This window comes from Miscanthus floridulus, chromosome 4 (genome assembly GCF_019320115.1).
Source record: "Miscanthus floridulus cultivar M001 chromosome 4, ASM1932011v1, whole genome shotgun sequence".
NCBI classification, from domain to species: Eukaryota; Viridiplantae; Streptophyta; class Magnoliopsida; order Poales; family Poaceae; genus Miscanthus; species Miscanthus floridulus.
Window position 1 is genome coordinate 91790158 of NC_089583.1, and position 19515 is coordinate 91809672.

Sequence of the window (19515 nt, forward strand, 5' to 3'; positions counted from 1 at the left end):
CGTGCTCGCAGCTCCCGCGGTCCGCGCTCCTCGCCGGCGCCCACGCGCGCGGCCTCGCCAGAGCACAGGCACTCCGCCTCGCCTGTCGCGCTCGTGCTCGCGCTCCACTCCACCTCGCCGTCGCGTCCGCGCTTCGTCTCTCCCTCGCGTCCACGCGGCCTCGACCACCCGCGCCGGGGCAAAAAGAGTCTAGGCCCGTGCTTTGTCAGAGAGAGCCGGTGGGAGCTCGATTTTCTGGCTTCAACCGACGGCACTGGCGTGTGAGAGCGCAAAAACCGGAGATTCTTCGTCGGAGCCGTTCCCTTTCTATGCGTTTGGTTGCCAGAGCAGCAAAACAGCTCCAGGAGCTGCCCTGGGAGCCATACCAAACGGCCCCTTACTATCTTGTGCTATGCGGTGGAGTTGAGCACCTGGTCACGTCAGACGGTGAGAGTCATTCACGCACTCTACCCATTCGGCAAAATGTGTAACCATCCACTGGCTGGTCCCGTCCGTGTGACATGGTCAGTTTGAATATGGAGAAGACAATTTTACAGAGTCTCCTGGAGCAATCTACTTTTCTTGAGAGAGTTTTATTTTAGAGAATAGTTAAATCAGAAAATTTAGAAAGTGTTTTTAGCTAATCTGTCGGAGATGCTCTCAAGGGATGTTGGGTGCCCAGCCACCACACGGTGTGGCGCCACCGCTAAAATATATGGCGATGAAAGTGGCCGCCACAACTATGGCCTGGAAATACTTATATGGGTGTGTTTGTTTGCCCGGATCAATTGAGCCACCGCGCAGGGTTGTAACCTGGGCTGTTTGATTGCCTGCATAGGGTTGGGAGCCAGGCCTGCACGTTTCATAAAGCAGCCCTCGCCCAGGCCCTGGTGAAATTTTTCATTTTCTACTAGGCTCAGCCCGAGTGAGCGCAAAGGAGCCAGCGCACCTCCCTGCCTCTCACCTCCTTCTCGCACGTCTTCCCCACGAGCTCGTGAACCACCTCCGTACGCCACTCGCTGGAGTCGTAGCTTAGGAATATTATCGAAGATGAAGGTCTCGACGGAGTTGATGAGTGCGTCGGCGTCCTCGAGCTTGGCTGCCGATGGGGCTGCGCCCGCCGCTGCCATCACGGACGCCTCGCGCGCACGGTTCGCCGACGGAGGTGGTGGGGAGGCGGAGAAGGTGGTAGAGGGGAGGAAGCGTGTGGGGCGCCTCGTCGCGCGATTCGCCGACGGAGGTGGTGGGGAGGCGGAGGAGGTGGTGGAGGGGAGGAAGGTCGGGGACGCGCGAACCTGGAGCATCGCTGTGCCCGCAGGCCACCGCTGTCGCGCAGGCCGTGGGCGCGGGCGCCTCCATCCCAAGCACGAGGCGGAGCAGCACAGGGGCACGCGGTAGGAACAGAGAGTGAGGAAGAAGATGCGGTTGAGCTATTCACGCCCGCAAGCTGCTCAATGAAATGCCTATGAGGTGAGGAAGAGGGGGATGGGGTGGTAAGGATCATCATACATACTGAGCCAGACAAACAAACACCATCTGGATCTCAGTGAGTCCCTACTGCGTTCAAGCAAACAAATAACCCCAGTTACACCTCTTGAGGCTGCCTCCCGCTGCCCAGGGCTGGCTGGTGCGCGTCGGCCACCCTAGTCCAGGCAAACAAACAGGCCGTATAGTTCCCTAAACTTACACGCAATCCAAACGTTAGCCAACGTACCATAGTAGCTGCGAGTATGACGTGGCGAGCGACGGCGATGGACCAAACTGGCCCTAAAATTCTTCTTCTCCGTGTTCTTTCCAATCCTGGGTCGGATCGAAGCTGGAATTATCCGAACCATTGTCATCCCTAATCGGATCAGTCCATGAGTTATGCACATTCCATGGGCCCTACCCCCAATCCACACAACACTGTGCATCTGTCCTCTGAAGGCCCAATCAAAGCCCAGCCCACTCGCTCGGCTACTCTCCTCCACGAGACCACGACAGGAAACCCTGGACAAACCCTCGTCCCTCCCATTCTCCTCCCTCCCGGCGCCGGAAAAGCGTGTTCACATTCACAGCCCGCCTGTCTCCCTCCCCCACTCTTCGCCATGGACCCCAAATTCCGGTTCGACCCGGACAGCTCCGACGACGAGGCGGCGGGGGCCCCAGCGCGGGGCCGTCCGGCGCAGTCGCCATGGGAGTTCTCGTCGTACGCGGAGTCCGTGGCGGCGGAGCACGCGCGCCGCCGCACCACCTCCATCGACGAGAAGATCTCGCACCTGCGCCAGGGACGCGGGAAGCCCGTCCTATCCGATGACTCCGAGAGCGACGTGAGCGGCAGCGGGGAGGATGACAGCGACGAGGAGGAGATAGAGGGGGAGAGCGGTGACGAAGAGGACGAGCTGGAGGAGAGCGAGGACGAGGAGGGGGTTGACGGGGGCGCCGATGAAGAGGAGGAGGTCGAGGGGAGTGGTGATGAGGAGGCGAGCGGCGATAGGGAGGGGGACGAGGACGGGAGCGACGAGGGAGGAGGCGAGCTGGGAGAAGAGGAGAATGCCCATGAGGTATGCTTGGGGTAGTTTGATTCCTCACCTCGCTCTTTCCTGTTCAGTTTAGCTGCTAAGGCTATGCTCTTCACATGACGAGCTATGGAATTCGTTCCGATGGCAAGCCATTTAGACCATGATGTTTCTGTATCCATCACCACTCCATTTGTACTGTCTTTGAAAGTGTAAAACGGCTATTAATCTGTAATGGCAGGAAGAAGATATGGCCGAGCAGAATGACACGAGTCGACCAGTTGATCCTTCTAAATTTTTCGCTTCTTCGGAGGGGGCATCGTTTCATGCAAATTCGTTCCTTGAGCTTAACTTGTCTCGTCCGCTAGTTCGAGCTTGCGAAGCACTTGGCTACCAGAAGCCAACTCCGATTCAGGTTTGGACTTGCAACTCTTTATTGTTTGGTCATGGTTGAAATTAATTATAGGTACCAAATGCACAAATCTGACTTCTTACAGTCCTTGAGATATTTCAGATTCTCTAACCACCAGATATGAACTCTAAGATATTACTCCACTTGCTAGTTTCACATATTAAAAGCTTAATAAAATCTAAAAAAAGCTTCACCCATATCTTTCTTGTTGGCATCCTGTTGGTTAAACTAACTGGAAGTAATTTAAATATAGACTTCTAGTTTTTGAAGTATCTTGTTCTGTAGTTGCTCTGTAGGAACGAGAATTTAGAAGGGACTGGTGATATTTTTTTTTGGGTCAATTGCCACCAATTAATCCATGGAGAGGTGGCGATTAAATGGGATTTGTTCTCGTGATGGATACTCTTATCCCATTGTTGTGATTTACGCTGGCATATCTTGTGATTGTGAAATCAACCCTATAGTTATTCAAATATTTTTGCCAAATAACGTGTGAGTAAAAAAATACAATTTCCTCCCCGATCCCATAATCTCCCTCCCTTACACAGGAGTTATTAGGTCAAACTTGTTGGCAGATGAGATTCAAACTATAGCAGGGCATTAAAAAAATTGATCCCTGGGGGATATTCCTCACCTGAATTGTTGCATTAAGAACAGGATATGAATACAGGGCGAGAAAAGGGACCGAAGGCTGGATAGCCCAGGAAGGCATAAACACGTTGAAAGTGCCATATCTCAGCGAGGGAGCCCCTCCCCCTTTTTCTGAGACCCAGGGTTGAACCTGGTTGGTGGCGTCACAACTGGATGCCCTACAACCACCCTACCAGTGTGTTCTCTATAGCAGAAATTCAGTTGTAGGGAAAAGTGAACAGTTGTAGAAATTCAGTACTTCAATCGATCTTGCACTCACTTGTAGTTTGATAAAGACGTATCTTTGAATAATTATTCCAAATCAATTAGCATTCTATGTACACTTTTCCTTTCTAGTTTAGATCGAAGTACAGATGCAACAGTCTTGTGAACATATTATATAATGAGTTATTGAGGCTGTTCAAAGTATAAATGATTGTAGGATGTAGTCTATGGGTTCAAGCATCTTCAAATTTATTTGTTTCTTTTGAGGATGTAGTGGATGAGTGACATTACTATCTTTTTTCTTTTCAAGGGAAACATAACTATCTTAAGTGCCTAAAATTGTCACAGATTGTTTAGATTGTTTTCAGAATGAAGATGCTATGTTCCTGTAACATGAACAATGGGTATGAGAATGATTTAATGTTTCATATTGATTTTTTTTCTAGGCATTGGTCTCATTAGATGACCTTTGAGTCTGTATATGTTGTTCACCTGTTTCTAATGTCTAACATCCAGTCATTGTAACCCTGCTTTAAAAGTTAAGTACTGGCCTTACAGGCTCTATATGTATTGGCCACTTCATATTGAGTGGAACATTGTAACAGGAGATACTAAAATGATAACACTGAGCTTGTTGGTACCCAAGATCAAACTTCCATAACTGCTACATTTAATAAGGGTTGGTAGTTAGGGCCAAACTTAGCAAAGTTTTCTTTTGACCACATTTTGGTTACATGTGTTTATATTATATCCCATAAATACGATAAATATTGAAACTTGCAACGTAATTTGGTTTCCAATATCATTTTTGCTCAACTCTCTTCATATTCCAGGCTGCTTGCATACCTCTGGCATTAACTGGAAGGGACATCTGTGGTAGTGCTATTACAGGATCTGGAAAGGTATCTCAAATGAACATAAATATTATTTATGTGGTAGTTTGAGGTAGTATATACATAGGTTGACTAATCTCTTTAAGTTAGACAGCTGCTTTCTCTTTGCCTGTGTTGGAACGTCTACTTTTTCCGTTTTTCGTCCAAAGCGTGTGCCTGCAATTAGGGTGCTTATTCTTACTCCAACCAGAGAGTTGGCTGCTCAGTAAGTTCTATAAATTCATTGTTTGATATGATCATCTTTCGTTTTACTTCATTGTGTTGTTAGCCCTTCAGACATAATTAAAACTACACTTGTATTATCTTAGCATGGTCCATTTCCTATCTTTCATTGTGTATCACCAGGCTGCCAATGTTTTGGTGGTGTGTTATATTATCTGAGAGTATGAATGCTGGATTTTTTAACCTTGGTCTTAATATTTTCTGTTGAAACTTTGCTCTTTTAGTCCTTAAATATTTTTTTTTATTTTTTCATGTTACTCAGTTATTCTTGATTAACCCTTCATATGCTTTCGACTTTGGGTTTATTGGGCTGTTTGCATATCTGTAACTTTACGGCTTTATTTGGAATCTTTTGTTTATTTGTGCTGGGCATAGTTCATCGATTTGATATTTGCGAGGAGAGTGTTTCTTAATAATATTTTGGAGTAAGTGGAAAAGGGAAAACAATGGAATCAGATACTATTTATGTTTTTTTCCTTTTGCATTGTATAGAATATTAAACGAGAATATCCAGCATGCTAGCAAAACAGAGCTGCTCTATTCTTCTTTGTTGTTCACTTTGCTGAACTGCTTTAGAAAGTTGTCTTAATTCATTATAACAAGTGTTTTATTTAACACTCAGTAACGTTAATTTTTCTCCAATCAGTATCAGTTACCAATTACCATTTACTTAATTACTAACATTTGTTCCCCTACATATGCAGGGTCCATAGTATGATGGAGAAGTTAGCCCAATTTACTGATATCAGATGTTGTCTCATCGTTGGAGGTCTTTCAACTAAGGTTTCTTGCTTGCGTTGAGTTCTATTAAGTTTTTGATGTTTTCATAGGGTTTTAGCCCTATACCATTTGATATTCCTGTGCAGAACACAATGTTTTCTGTGCTTTAGGGTGTGTAGTATATTCTCTAATTCTGTCTTAGTTATGACTGCATGTTAAGCTAGTGTGGTTTCCAGGTATATTCTATTTGCTTGCCCTTCTATTTTCGTGTAAGAAGGATATGGATCTGATCTACTGTAGTAATGGTTTACCTCTGTTCAGACTATGAAAACTTGGAAAAAGCAGAGATGTTTTTCTTGCTTGAATTGCCCTCTACCATCATGAAAGTATAATTCCTGAATAGTCATGGTATATAGTAGTATTTCTTATAGAACTTACAGGTTCGACATCTGGCTTGCTATTTCCAGCACTCTTATCAATGTGTTATAGCATGTTGTGTTGCTATATGTACAAGCTTCCATTATTTGATTTGAATACTACAATCTTGCACTTCTGTGGTCATAATTTTCATGTTTGCATTCTTCTGTTATTGCCCACTACTATTTTTTTTTATTAAATGCTTCCTGATGTTCAATTTTATGGTCTTGCTGATGAAATGCTCAGGTTCAAGAAGTTGCTCTAAGATCAATGCCTGACATTGTTGTAGCAACCCCTGGGCGCATAATAGACCATCTGCGCAATTCTCTTTCTGTTGGGCTTGAAGATCTAGCTTATGTGATCCTTGATGAGGCTGATCGCTTGCTAGAATTGGGTTTCAGTGCTGAAATTCAAGAACTGGTAACTGTTGAACTCTGGTTTTGCTGGTTTCTTGTTGCATTTGCTTTTGTGGTTGTATTCATCATTCAAACAAATACTGGAATTGTTATGGCAAGTAGAGCCGCCCCAGGGGCCCACGCGGTACTGTAGCAACACGGTACTGTAGCGCGTGAACAGATTAGATTAGATTGTTTGGTTTGTTAGGAAAGAGATGTGTGGTTTGGTTTGTTAGGAAAGATATATGATAGATTGATTCGGTTAGGATATTTTCTTAGGGGTCAAGTCAGTCATCTCTATAAAAAAGAGAACCCTGTATCAGTTATAGTCAAGGAAGAAGTAACAATTAAGTTGCTGGCTTCCCCTGGGAGCCAGCCGTTCCTGCCCTCTCTCCCTCGCGTGAACAGTACCCGCGGGTACTGTAGCTCCATCGCCGCCTCTCCCTCTCAATCCTCCAGCCACATAACACCTGGTATCAGAGATCTCTGGTTCGATCATGTGGTTCGATCATGTCCACCCCCTGCCATCAGCGCCAGCGCCGTCGGCCGCGTCGGGGTTGTCGTCCGCATCCTCGGGAGCGCCCCTGACGTTGGAATCTTTGGCCGCCGACGTGGCTGCGATTGCCCGCGGCATGGCGGCCATGCAGGCGACCCTGGCCGCCCTCATCCCACCACCTCCCCCTCCACAACAGCCGGCACCACCACCACCTCCACAGCCGTCGCAGCCGCAGGCGATCTTCCCCTACGGCATGCCCCAGACCAGCGGGACGGGGGTGCCCCTCCACTTGCTGCGGTCCCAGGGCGTTCCCATCCAGCAGATCAAGTTCCCGCCGTCACCGTCACCGCTTCCGGCTTGGATAGCCGGTTCGTCGAAACCCATCTACACGGCGCCCAGTACCCAGCCGCACCTACCGCCGCTTCCGGCCACCGGGGCTGTCTTGGCGCCTGGCGGCGCCCTGGCTCCGGGCGTCTTCTACGGCGGGGTGGACGGCCCCCTGTTCCACGGCGGCAGCCTGATGCTGACGCTCTCCGCCGCGTCGCCCTCGATGGACAGCACGGGCGCGGCGCCCTCGGCCGCCGCACAGGTCCCGTTGGAGTTCGCCACATCACCGATGAAGGCCTCGACTGCCATAACTCTGGCAATCTCATCACCAGCTTCGCCAACAACCCCGCCAGCACTAGTGTCACCAATGCAGGCGATCATCCATGCACCGACATTGGCGGACATGGTGCCTTTGTCGCTGCCTCTACGAGCCACAGCACCGATCCCTCGAGCAGGGCCGTGGTTGTTTGCATGCACTTATTCTCCGCCGGCTCAGCAGCAGGCCTTCAAAGCTCCATCGGTCGCTTGGAGTACGCCTCCAGCACAACCCCGCTTGGCTGCACCCATAGCGGGGGTGGCTGCTCGTGGAGGGCACCATCGACTCCACGTGTAGGCGCTCCATGGATTCGATCCGGGCGGATTCGATTCCACGCAGATCAGATGGAGCAGCCAAGTTTGGCACCTCGAGGAGGAAGCAGGTCTGCCATGGCGATCTTCTCTGGACCGCAAGGTCTTCCGCTCCAGCAATCGCCATAGCTCGAGGACGAGCTGTCTTCGAGGGGTGGAGTAGTGTTATGGCAAGTAGAGCCGTCCCAGGGGCCCACGCGGTACTGTAGCGACGCGGTACTGTAGCGCGTGAGCAGATTAGATTAGATTGTTTGGTTTGTTAGGAAAGAGATATGTGGTTTGGTTTGTTAGGAAAGATATATGTTAGATTGATTCGGTTAGGATATTTTCTTAGGGAAGTCAGTCATCTCTATAAAAAAGAGAACCCTGTATCAGTTATAGTCAAGGAAGAAGCAACAATTAAGTTGCTGGCTTCCCCTGGGAGCCAGTCATTACTGCCCTCTCTCCCTCGCGTGAACAGTACCCGCGGGTAATTTAGCTCCGTCGCCGCCTCTCCCTCTCAATCCTCCAGCCACATAACAGGAATTGGCACTAAGAGTCTTTGCTTTTTCTTTGTGTTGTTTTCATTCCTAATGCACTTTTGCCTAATAATCATTCCAGATTCGTATGTGTCCTAAAAGGAGGCAGACTATGCTTTTCTCTGCTACAATGACAAGAAGAAATTGATGAACTTGTAAAGCTTTCACTAAACAAACCTGTGCGTCTTGAAGCTGACCCTTCTCTGAAACGGCCTGCAACTTTGACTGAAGAGTATGCTCCACGTCTATAATTATTTCTCTTTAGTCCTCCCTGCCCCTGCCCCCACCCCAAAAAAAATAAAAAAAATATTGTATGATCTGTGGCTGTTATGTCTTGTGAGTCTCAACATCTTCATCTGCTCAATGATATTTTACTGAATATATATATATATATATATATATATATATATATATATATCGATCGAACAAGATGCCTGATGAGTGGAGGAGAAGTATATTGATACCGATCTACAAGAATAAAGGGGATATTCAAAGTTGTACAAATTACCGGGGAATTAAGTTGATGAGCCATACTATGAAGCTATGGGAGAGAGTTATCGAGCATCGCTTAAGAGCAATAACGCGGGTCTCTATGAACCAATTTGGTTTCATGCCCGGAAGGTCAACCATGGAAGCCATTTTCTTAATAAGACAAGTTATGGAGCGGTATAGGGAGAAGAAGAAGGACCTACATATGGTTTTTATTGACTTGGAGAAGGCTTATGATAAAATACCAAGGAATGTTATGTGGTGGGCTTTGAACAAACATAAAGTCCCAACGAAGTACGTCGGGCTCATTAAGGACATGTACAGCAATGTTGTGACTAGAGTTCGAACAAGCGATGGAGACACGAATGACTTCCCGATTAGGATAGGACTACATCAAGGGTCAGCTTTGAGCCCTTATTTGTTCGCTTTAGTGATGGATGAGGTCACAAGGGACATCCCTTGGTGTATGCTTTTCGCGGACGATGTAGTGCTAGTTGATGAAAGCCGAACAGGAGTGAATTAGAAACTAGAGTTATGGCGGGAGACTTTGGAGTCCAAAGGTTTTAGACTTAGTAGAACTAAAACTGAGTATATGAGATGTGACTTCGGCACTACTACTCGGGAAAAGGAAGATGTTAGTTTGGAAGGTCAAGTAGTGCCTAGGAAGGATACCTTTCGATATTTAGGATCAATGCTACAGAGGGACGGGGATATTGATGAAGATGTTAGCCATAGAATCAAAGCAGGGTGGATGAAGTGGCGGCAAGCGTCTGGTGTCCTATGTGACAAAAGGGTACCACAGAAGCTAAAAGGCAAGTTTTATAGGACGACGATTAGACCTGCTATGTTGTATGGTGCAGAATGTTGGCCTACGAAAAGACGACATATTCAACAGCTAAGTGTCGCGGAAATGCGTATGTTGCGTTGGATTTGCGGTCATACAAGAAGGGATCGAGTTCGGAACGATGATATACGTGAGAGATTAGGGGTAGCACCAATTGAAGAAAAGCTTGTCCAACACCGGTTGAGATGGTTTGGACATGTGCAACGGAGACCTCCAGATGCACCGGTGCGTAGTGGAATTCTAAGTCAGGATAGTAACGTGAAGAGAGGCAGAGGAAGACCGAAGTTGACTTGGATAGAGACAATAAAAGGAGACTTGAAAGGATGGAATATACCCAAAGACTTAGCCTTAGATAGGAGTGCTTGGAAGACAGCTATTCACGTGCCTGAACCTTGATTGCTTCTGTTGGGTTTCAACTCTAGCCTACCCCAACTTGTTTGGGACTTAAAGGCTTTGTTGTTGTATATATATATATATATATATAGATAGATATATAGATAGATAGATAGATAGATAGATAGATAGATAGATATAGAACTTACTATAGTATCATGTTTGCTCCCAATTTTACACAGGGTTGTTAGGATACGACGAGCACGTGAGTCAAATCAAGAAGCTGTTCTTCTTGCACTCTGTTTGAAGACTTTCAAGCGAAGTGTTATCATTTTTAGGTCTGTGTTCTTTATAACTTGGTAACCTTTTGATCTGAAGTTTAGGGATCCTTTACTGGGGGTACAGTTAACATTAACTGTTTTACTCCTTATTGTGTTAACCTTGAATATCTAAGGATCATGTTGAACTAGTGTCTATGTCTAGTATTGTAGCTGAAAAGATAATGCGATGAACACAATATATTCATTCATTCAATGTTGTCATAGTCCATCGAGAGGTTTGATGCATGTGTATGTATATCACAATTCTATGTTTATAGCGCACATCGGTTCAGCACCCATTCATGCAATGTTATCAGAGTCCAAGGGATTTGGTGTATGTGCATGTATATCATGATTGTATTTTCATACCACACATCTGTTCAAGCACTCTCGTGTGCTGTTGTTACCCCTGATTTTTGTATTATTTATTGTTTGGATACATGTTTGGTGATATTTGATAGTCTTTTACTATTTGTATTAGGTTTCCCTTGGTTTTGTTTTGGGTATATGATATCAATTTTAATGTTACAAAATCTGTTATTTCGATGTGTTCACTCGAAGATGTTGGATAACTGTTGTAATGCTATAACTTGTCATGTTATGTATGAACTCTCGGTGGTAAAAATCAGCTTATATGCGATTTACGATCCTTTTGGCTCCGTAGCTCACGAAATGTGCTCCACACCTTGATTTACAATCCTTTTGGCTCTGTAGTCCACGTAATGTGCTCCACACCTCTGCTTATTGAACAGTTCTGATGGTAAACTTACAGTTTGATGGGAGATAGTTGAGCTTAATACCTTGATCTGAATTATGCTCAGCTAACTTCATACGGTTGTAGAACCAAACCACATTACCTCAACTTAGTGAAGAAAAGCTCCACACTCTGACTTTGACTCACCACATAGATAGTTATAATACGTTACACGGTTTCTCCAATAAAGGTACTGCATAAATTGATTGCTGTCACTGTCTAGGCCCAACTGGATGCTTTTGGATCACAGCATGGTAATCTATTACCAGTGATCGAGCATATGTTTCTGCCTGGATAATCTAAGCTATAAGTTGTTGAAATTGGAAGATTTAGATTGGATGTTACATCCGACAACACACATCTGTCATTTTTTTTTGGTAACCTCTTATAATGTTACATGGATCCTGCAATTCTGAGGTTTTCTGTTAATTGAATCTAATTATCATATATCTTTTCACCGATCTGATAGAGAATTATGTTGTTTGATTTATTACAGGCTCTGGAACTTTTCAAGAAACAAGAAGTAGATTTTCTGATTGCAACTGATGTTGCTGCTCGTGTAAGTGGCTTTGTACCTCTCACATTGTTATTTTTCTTTTACTTTGTTGAGATATTGCACTGTTTAGTGCTAGTAATTTATCAAAAGAAAGATCACTGTATTGTAATGAATGATATTAAGCAATAGGAAGATAGAAGATATACAAATCACTATTCAAAGGATTTCTTGACAAATTGTTGGTTTAATTTTTAGGGGATTGATATTGTTGGTGTTCGGACTGTAATAAATTTTGCATGCCCAAGAGATGTGAAAACGTAAGTGATACAATTGACCTTTTTCCTGTAAATCTTATTCTGATTGTTGCTATTTACTTGGTTCATGTTCATGCTTCCTGTCCTAGGGCAAACTTATTGATGCAAACATTGTCCAATTGATTATTGAGTTGACTCTGTCGTTCATTATTCACTTAGAAACACTGCATCTTTAGTATATCCATTGTTACTAGACTTAGGTGCTTTGCTTTGTCATTTTTCAATAAATATAACCGGAAGTTTTAGTTGAGATTCTTTATCAACTTTTCCAATATGCGCTATCTAAGACCTTGTGAAGTTTAGGTCACCTTCAGTGGTATGTCTTCTAGTTCAAATACCAAAATTTAGTAACCAACCTTCTCTTAAATTATTCCATTGATGTATTTGTACAGAAGTTATGTTTATATATTATGAACTCATTAATGAGAGAGTTGACTGTTCTAGAAATAAGTGTATTTTATTACCATTATCTGTTCTCAAAGTCAAACTCTCTACTATGAAACTGTTTTTCATGGTTCCTAAGGTGTCCCTGCCAGTTGGTCTTGTCCATGTGGCATGTTTTTTTTCTTGTATCACATTTCTGTCATTGTTCTGTTTGCACCATGAATTTGTTTTCTTTTTGTTTATGTTTTGTACATGCAGACTTGCTCGACCTCATTCCATAGCCACCTTCTTTTTTGTTAAAAGAACTTTGAACCATGAATTTTAATAATGACACTTGTTTTTGCGGCTTCCTAGTTCCAGTTGTATTTACTTCTGATTTTAGCATACTATTTCGTAAGTTTGTACATTGTTTACGTTTTTGTAGTTATCTTCATCGTGTTGGCCGCACAGCACGGGCAGGAAGAGAAGGCTATACCGTGACATTTGTAACCGATGATGATAGGTCCCTCTTGAAAGCAATTGTAAGTATTTTTGTGATATGCTAAAGGCTGAAAATTGTTTGCTCACAGATGTGTTGTAATTTTTTTAATCAGATTGCTTAAGCAACCTTTCTAATTAATAGAATTGCAACCTTTTCCAGACTTAGCCTGCCATTGACAATATTTTTGTAATTTCCTTCATTCTAAAGCTTGGTTATTTGTGTAAAAGAAAGAACGGGATATTTCCATGTGGGCTGTGGGCATTTTCATCACGACTTACCTATTATATACTTGTAGTATATGGGAAACATACCAAGCTGGTTGCAGAGGCTGGTCCCGTGAGTCACATGGCTTTTAATTATTTGTGTGCCAAACTAATAACAGAAACACACTCATCTATTGATCTGTGGAGCTCTTCTGAGTGTTGGTGTTTTTTCCCCCTTTTGCCTCGGTTGTTACTTATTGGTTTTATTTGACTTACCTTTCAGGCCAAGAAGGCTGGTTCACAGCTGAAAAGCCGCATTGTTGCAGAGAAACCTGTGGCTGAGTGTGCACAACTGATTGAGCAACTAGAAGGCCAGATTTCTATCATCATTCGAGAAGAAAGGTTAGTTTCGTGCTGTTGTGCTCTTAACTTTTGTAAGTTCCATCCATAATGTGGATATTTATGACCTTTTTAGGGTGGAAAGAGAAGCGAGAAAAGCTGAAATGGAAATCGCAAAGGTTATATGTTTAAGTTCAGTTTTACCTAAATAAATTAATCTTCTTTCCTGTGAATTTCAATTACTTGAACAGAGCTGTGCTTCAGAGTTCTGAATACATTTGTACCTTTGCCATTACATATTTGAATATACAAGGCAGAAAATATGATAGCTCATAAGGATGAGATATACTCACGGCCAAAGAGAACCTGGTTTGCTACTGAAAGGGAAAAGAAGCTTTTGGCAGCAGCTGCTAAAGTAAGCATATCGGAGATTCTTTTGTACTTCTTTGGGCAAGACGTTATGCATTTAGTCTTCTAATTTATATTTTTTGCCTATTGTACTTTCACGCATATATTTTGTGACTTCTACGATTTGGTTCTGATTGGGTTGTTATTTGTTTGCTCTCATTGCTTTTCATTTTCAGTTGTAAAATCACCTATCTTGTGCTTGAATATATTATACACATGGGATTTGATGTCTTACCATGCTTGTAGTAATTTATTTATATTGAAAGAGACTGTTGATGTTTACAACAACAACAAAGCCTTTTAGTCCCTAGCAAGTTGGGGTAGGCTAGAGTTGAAACCCAACATGAGCCCCTAGTCACGGTTCAGGCACGTCAATAGCTGCTTTCCAAGCAAATCTCAAACAAAAATAAAGGGCGTACCCAGTGCAGAGAGCTCCCGCTCTGTGCGGGGTCTGGGGAAGGGTGTCAGTGGCAAGCCTTACCCTCGCCTGTGCAATGCGAGGAGACCGCGACTCGAACCCGGGACCTTCCGGTCACAGGCGGTAAGACTCTACCGCTTGCACCAGGCCCGCCCTTCAAATCTCAAACAAAAATACTATTGTAATAAATGGTGCTTCAGTGGAGCATGGTGCCACCTAGTTTTTGGAGTACATGAACCGATTTCTTGATCGGCTCACTCAGGCTCAAATGAAACTCTGAAGAGCCACTTGCTGGCCCCAAGTCCATCCCATTCCTCCATTCCCCACTCACTATCCCACAGCCACATATCCATCACATTCCCTTCAACCTGCCAGTTCCATGCTGCTTCACTTTGCTTGGAGCAGCGCAAAAATCTGGTATTTTGGTATTCAAATTGCACTTTGGTATGGAAAGAAGAGAAGCCCTCAAAGACCGGTATTGCCTACGCCCAACCTAAGTGCACTAGGGTGTCCACACCACAACTCCACATTGGACCGCTTGCAACAACTTGGCCTTCTTCGGGTTACTAGCTGAAGGATAAAGAAACAATAATTACTTGCCATGCTTCAACTTTTGGTCTATATGGGGTATCCCCAGGTCACTTGCTTGTAGTCACCGCTGACTATATTCATATGCTCATCTGATGCACCGATAGACCTGGCCTTGCAAATTTCTGTGGAAATATTTATCTTAAAATGTTCTTAATGCTATCTTGTTATTGTTAAAATTTCCTTTCTTAAAAGCAACAAGATTATTCTTTTTCTTTCCACTTAGATGGGGCTGAAATTCTTTCTTTATCCTTAGTTCGAAGATATCTCATAAATCCTCTACACATTACTATATCACTGATCTGGCTTTGCTTTTTTTTTCATCAAGGAATCTTTGGATCAAGGTAAGAATACCTCTGGAGTTATTAGTGCTAAGCAGGCTGAAGACCTCCGTCTGAAGGAGAAAAAGAGACGAGAGCATGAGGTTTGCAGTATGCTTATGAAGTGATGTTTGGGTAATGTATTAATAATGTGCATGTGGTTTGTTTATACTGACATTCTCTTCTCATATTTGTTTTACAGAAAAATCTGCCAAGGAAGAAACGCCGAAGATTAGAGGCCCAGCGAGAGATGTTGGAAGATGAGGATGAAGATGACGAGGAAGCAAAGGTTCAGTTCTTTGAGTTATTTTGTTATTGGCCTCTGCCTATTGCTAATTATCCCTATGGATTTGATGCAAGTAACTACTGAATTAATTAATTGAACCATGACATTGATGTTACATCAGCATTGATCACATATGCCCCATGGGCCAATATACAGATAGGTGTGTGTGTACACTTGTGTGTAGAAGCCCCTACATAGCGAAGGAAATGCAAACAATGAAACAAATACATGTACATAGGTCATGCTACAATTAACTTGGTATTCTGATCCAGTTTGCAGTTGCTGTGTGATGGTTCTGTGCTGTGGAGTCTAGTTGTTTAAATCTTTGCTAATTTAGTAAGACATTGCTGTTGATACTTCGAAAAAGATGCTTTCAACTTTCACTTTTCGTGTCACCCTACAAAATAAAGTCCCAACTCTTTTTAAAAAGAATTGTGCAACACTTGTGACAAATTCGTGTGTGAAAGTGTCTTTTAACTGTACATAGAAACCTAATTGCCTGTGAAATAATAACATAGGGAGTGTTCTTTCAACAAGGTCTGTTTTCAGTTCCATTTGAATAGGCAGTTAGTTTGGGCTATTGCATGAACTTCATATTGCTTTTGCCATAATCTGAAGAACTACTCATTTTATTATCATCTGTATGCAGAGGTTGGTCACTGTAACTTATTTTTCTTTTATAATGAGAATTGGATGTTATGTTCAAGAGGGAAGAAACCAAAGAAAGGCCAATCTCTAGTGGATGCTGCTTACCGAAAGGCAAAATCATTGAAGGCGGCCAGCAAACGGGGTCCTGGTGCAGGCAAAGGAAAGAAAGAGAAGAATGCAAGACAACATTCTGAGAAGACTCCAAGCAGGCATGAGGAGATGCGTGAGCTGTTCCAGAATGATATGAGCGAATGGAAACAGGGACGCTCCTCAAAGAAAAACAATTTCGCGCACAAAAAATCAAAGAACGCTTTTAAGAGCAAAGCAAGGTATGCAGCAATGGTTTAAATTAGAACTGTTTGCATTGCCAGTCAACTGGAAGTGGAAATGGGTAAAGTTAGAACTGTTTGCATTGCCAGTCAACTGTTTAAATTAGAACTATTTGCATTGCCATTGAGCTCTTGTGACTTCATGAGGCTGCCTAACAATTTTTTGCATGTGATGAAAATGTTAGGTGCTACAGCATTTGTAATTAAGTTTTGTTTTTCCTTTTTTTTGGCAGGTACAAGCGCCGGAAGTAGAAGACTCGGCCATCTCTGGGTTTATATTAGATTCCCCTGTCTCAATTTTGACTGACTGATCCTGAAGAAGTCTCTGGGATCCAGATGTTTCCAGTCACCTTGCGTTTGCTTGTTGTAAACTTATTGTCATATCATGTATTGAAACCTACTTCTGATGCCTCTAATGATCTCGCGAGAATTGTCAGTTTTGACATGTATCGTTGCTCGTTTCGTAGTACGTACTTAACTCAAATCTTACTTGCCAGATGCTGTTGTGTGGAAACGTCGACCAGCTTGCTATGTTCCTGCGCCTCGTATGCAATGGCAAGTTTGCACTCAGTATTCTAGTGCAAGCTTTTGCGGATGTGTGACGTCCATCTTCCTGAAAGCACATTCTCATGAAGAGCTATTTGAATAATTTATATCATTCATTAGTTTCTTTATATCTTGTGTGCACTTTGGAGGGCTAATCTTGCTCTCCATCTTTGGGAGGATGATAATATTTGGATATCTAATTGAAGAAGTGGTTGAAGGACCTTTTATCAACAAAATCTCTTTTCTAATTAATATGGAAGGGTACAAAGAGACTCAATATTGAAGGATACAAAGAGACTCTTGGAGTTAGTTGGAAATCAAGCAAGCATTAGATTAGCACCATGCCTAACGCATCCAAAGCGCTGCAGGCTGTGGTTTTGCTGACGTGCTCCATGGTGCTGGTGTTTACATGGGCCCACCATAGATCTAGATTCATCTGAATTGCTATATGGACGAGACAAGGGGAAGAGCTGTCTCCTTGTAAAAGCCTGATTATTAGAGAAGTAATCTTTTAAACAAGCTCTTGTTGAATTGGATATCACTCGTAGGCCTTAGAATTGGCATAAAGCTATAAATGTTAGAGATGTTTAAAGTGATTATGTCAGTCTGTTGATGCTTGTAAGGCTGGGTCTATTGTCTATGTGAGACTGTACAACGTTTCTTTAACTATTTATAAGACGTGTTCGCTTGCAAATTTTGTGAACTATAGTTGTCATTATATATATTGTTATTATGGTGGTCAATTTGAGCTGTCACTATTTTGTCTGTCCCTATGCTTCCATTTTGCTTTTCTGTTTCCTGACCATTATCAACATATTCCGTTCATCTTAGTTTGTTTTCGATTTGGCACATATTTCATGTTTGTTATTATTATTGGCATTCCCGGTTTTGATTTCGTTTTCATAACAAAATGTGAAATTGAAAGTGGGAGTGTGATTTTCCCCCACCATATATACTCCCCCTGTCCCTTTTAATTGTCGTTCTTGCTTTCCAAAAAGCCAAACATACTCAACTTTAACTAAATATATAAGAAAATATTATCATTAGATCGATCATTGAATCTATTTTTATAGTAAACTTATTGAAGCTATGAATGTTGCTAATATTTTCTATAAATCTAGTCAAACTAAAGAAAGTTTGACTAACACGTTTCTCATAGCAACATTTAATAATGGATAGGAGTATTCATTTTCATTCCTAAAATGGCAAAACCTAGTGTCATCCCTTGTCCGGCTGATCCGCCCTTCAGGCAGCCGAGTAGGTCGCCTGGTGAGCCTTCCGTTCTCTCCTCATCTTTATCTTACTTTTCAATCTCATGAAGATGTGAGAATTGAGATGTGAGATGTGATTGCTTAATGTCTGTGTACTAATGTACAGTACAGAATATATCAGGATTACTAACAATGAAATTAGACGGTTGGTGTTGCCTAGTGGATTGTTTGAAATAATTTTATTCCAAATATTGTAATTTATGCTTGTTTCAACTTAATTGAATAATTTTAAAATATTCTTGGGCCTTCAAATATATTTTTATGTTTTTAATAATTTTTTTATTCTTTTATATGAAATACTTTGGCAAAAAAATTACTAGCTTTGTTACTTTGGCAAATAAATATTAACGAGTGATAATATATATTACAAAAATGGCGAATAGTGTGATGGAAAAAAATATTGCTAGATTGAGTACCCATATTCGTTAGCTTGTTCTTATGCATCTCCTAATTAGTAAATTAGACATCAACCCCCTTGCACTTTTCATGTTTTGGACACATAAAAGCTCGCAACCGACAAATCAGTAATCTGTTTGTGTACTTATTATTTCCTGAAATCATAATACATTTACCTGTGCTTTTGTACAGCTTCCTGTAGCTCTCCTGTGGTTGGCTTTTTTGTACAGCGTCCTGTAGTAATCTGTTTGTGTACATACTAAGTTAGACAGAAAATTCGAAGCTCGTTAGCTCGATCGACTCGACTCGGTTCAGCTTGTTAGGATAACAAGCTAAGCTGAGTCGATCCAAGATTTTAGCTCGTTTGCTATAACAAGCCAGCCGTGAGCTGCTCACGAGTTAACGAGCCCACTCTTTGAGGAAAATAAGCCCACAGGTCAGACTAGCGCGTACCGCTGGAGCCACCCACGGGCCACAGGCCCACAGCCCACTGCTCGGTCCACACACGCGCACAGGCGAAAGGGCCACAGGCACACAGTCCACTGCTCGGCAGTCCTGCTTGGCTGCTCACACGCACAGGCACCTGGCCCCCGCTGCGCCGCAATCCCGCGAGGCCACGACCGCAGCACACGACTGCGAGCCCGGGACCGCGGCCAGCGACCGGGCGAGACGCGAGGCGAGTCAAGCGACCGCGGCCAACACCTCTCCGCGACCCAGGTCTGGTCCGCACTCGGTCCTCTCTCCTTTTTCCTCTTGATCCCGGACGCCACCGCTCTCGTTGTTCCTCCTCTCGCTGCCTCCATCAATCTGCTGCATTCACTTTGCTTTCGTTAGATTCAGATTTCCCTTTTTCTTCCTCGGTGAAGTGATTTGCCTATCGATTGCCACTGACCTGCTGTGCTCCGGCCAGGCCCTGGCTCGCGAGCCAAACGAACTAGGTCGAGCTGGTGGTCGAGCCAAGCTGAGCTAGCTTTTTGGCTGGTTAGCTA

At 43.4% G+C, this 19515-nt stretch overlaps 1 pseudogene; it reads left to right on the forward strand.

Moving 5' to 3' along the window:
• The first annotated feature begins 908 nt into the window (after positions 1–908).
• On the forward strand, positions 909–16751 carry LOC136548818 (DEAD-box ATP-dependent RNA helicase 28-like; annotated as a pseudogene).
• Positions 16752–19515: the final 2764 nt, after the last annotated feature.